Source organism: Echinops telfairi, unplaced genomic scaffold (genome assembly GCF_000313985.2).
Source record: "Echinops telfairi isolate 266 unplaced genomic scaffold, ASM31398v2 ScPeMD7_7469;HRSCAF=8507_1, whole genome shotgun sequence".
In the NCBI taxonomy this organism is placed as follows: Eukaryota; Metazoa; Chordata; class Mammalia; order Afrosoricida; family Tenrecidae; genus Echinops; species Echinops telfairi.
Window position 1 is genome coordinate 106,031,680 of NW_022111373.1, and position 2,690 is coordinate 106,034,369.

At 36.1% G+C, this 2,690-nt stretch overlaps 1 non-coding gene across 1 annotated transcript; it reads left to right on the forward strand.

The window, feature by feature from the left end:
* The first annotated feature begins 2,062 nt into the window (after positions 1-2,062).
* On the forward strand, positions 2,063-2,126 carry LOC115873853. Its single transcript, XR_004048633.1, has one exon. It is a non-coding gene; the product is annotated as a U7 small nuclear RNA (small nuclear RNA).
* Positions 2,127-2,690: the final 564 nt, after the last annotated feature.

A 2,690-nucleotide genomic window follows, 5' to 3' on the forward strand; every position in this document is an offset into this window, starting at 1 on the left:
TGTTGAAAAATTTTAAATTGGTATGCTATCTAAGATCCATTTATTAATCTCTACTACTATGAGGGAGCCCTGGTGGGTAGTGGTTAGGAGTTGGGTTAGGATCCTCATGGTCAGCAGTTCAAAACCACCAGCAGCTCTCCAGGAGAAAGACTGGGTTTTCTAATCCCGTAAACAGTTACGTTCTCAGAAACCCACAGGGGTAGCTATGAATCAGCATTGACTTGATGGCAGTGAGTTTTCTCTTTTTGAATACTCATATGGAACAAAAGAGAATGTAGAAAATCAAAGACTCAGAGAAGAAACTAAACTATCGACCATTATAAATATGAACACATTAGAAGATCCCAGATAGAATGAAATAAACATATAGACGTATTGGACTAACAGAGATTAGAACTCCTGGCACTATCACTCTAAAATAATAACTGTTGAGCATGGAATTGAAGCTATTTCGGCAAATCATCTTTCAACCACCTCATAGATTGGCTTATAACATAAATAGAATCACTCGTGAGTAATATGTTTGCATAAAAAACAAATTATGTTCAAACCAAATTGTTGAACAAACACTCACTGCCATTGAGTCCCTGCCAATTCACAGTGACCCTATAGAACTACCCTATAGGGTAGTACTGCCCCTCTGAGTTTCCGAGACTGTAACTTTGTTATGGAAGTAGAAAGCCCCATCTTTCTTCCTCAGCGCAGCTGGCTGGTGACAGCCAAAAGTAGAGATGAGAAGCAAGGAGGAAAGGAAACCCAATGAGTGGAAAAAGAAGAAACAGAATGAAGATAATGAGAATGCTGACACACTGTGAAAATCATAACCAAGGGTGCAGAACAATTACTATAAAATTGTTTAAGGGGAACCTACTTTATTTTGTAAATGCTCACTTAAAATATAAGGCAGTATTCTTAAAATAAATAAAAGGAGCTATCAGGAATATCATTTCTTCAGTCTCTTAGATTTCATATAAAGTACTTCCCACCCCCCATGATAATAATGAGAATGTCTTCACTCAGTTCACTTTTGATTGATTTATAGATTCTTCATGTGCCCTTGTTTTAACCATTTTGAATAACAAATTATTCAAATTTATTATTTGAATATAACACAGAATTATTGAATAGACACAATTATTTTGTTTTTCTGTTGTTTGTTTGTTTTTAAATCATTTTATTAGGGGCTCATACAACTCTTATCACAATCCATACATGCATCAATTGTGTAAAGCACATTTGTACATTCATTGCCCTCATCATTCTCAAAACATTTGCTCTCCACTTAAGCCCCTGGCATCAGGTCCTCATTTTTCCCCCTCCCTTCCCGCTCCACTCTCCCTCATGAACCCTTGATAATTTATAAATTATTATTTTGTCATATCTTGCCCTGTCTGACATCTACCTTCACCCACTTTTCTGTTGTCCGTCCCCTAGGGAGGAGGTCACATGTAGATCCTTGTAATCGGTTCCCCCTTTTGCAGTGCGTAAAATTCTTTAGAAGGCATTGAATGATTAGTGTAACCTGAATGAATGATATAGGCTACTGTTACCTACCTCCATGATTTTAACTTTGTTTTCAGATTGGGACACAATAATAACTAATGATCTTGAATACTTCTTGTTGTTAGTTGTCATCCAATTTCCACTAACTCATGCTGACTGAAGTATGACAGAAATATCTTCATTTTATTTTGTATGCTAGAGTCCTTTGTTCAGGCTATTATTGAATACTTAGTTCATCCTAAATCCTTTTATTTGTGTTCTAATCTTCACAACAACCTTACCCTGTGACTACAGATGAAAATCTTTAAACCATCAGAGACTAAGTGTAACGAAAGTTATAATAAATATAGGTGGAAACAGAATTTGAATCCAAATAGCGTGTAACTCATGTGTACTTGTACTTAAAAACTATACAATTGTACTCTTCAGTAGGACACACATTGATGCCGTATAGTCAAGTAGAAGGAACCCTGGTGGTGAAGGTTGACACAAGGTCAGCAGTTCAAACTCATCAACCGCTTCTTGGGAGAAAGATGCTCCCATAAAGATTTATAGCCTCAAGTGTTACAGCTCTCTTAGAATTTGTCTAGCAGGTTTTCTGGTTTTTACTGGAAAACACCCCCCCCCACCAAAAAAAAAAAAAAAAAGAATTATAGCCTCAGAAACTCACAGATACATGTCTACCCTCTTCTAAAAGGTCACTATCAGTTTGAATTGAATCAACTCAATGGCAGTGATCTGGGATTTTTGTCCAGCATCGTCAAATTGGGCATTATGATACACCATAGAGTTGAGTGTGGGAGCTGGAAGAACCTTGTGTTACAGTCTATGTTTTCTGGACTGGACTTTGCCTGCAAAAGAAAAAAGAATATCTCTACTCGGCATCTGCAGATTTGTGCCTGAAGCTGCAAGAATCTGGCTCCTGACCATTTTTATCTTGGTACTTATAATGACTAAAAGAGAAACAGACTTACTTTTCCAGTAGTAACCTTTTTTTAAGAATGATAAAATATATTAAAATAATGTTTCAAGGTCTGAATCCCCTTCTTTACCACTTCTTCTAGCTTTAAATTTCTTATGTCATTTAATATCAAAGATGATACTTTGACCTATTCTCATATAAATTGAAAACTTATTTTGTTTTCTTCCAACTTAAGAAATATTTGTCTTGTTTCCAAACTGCCTAG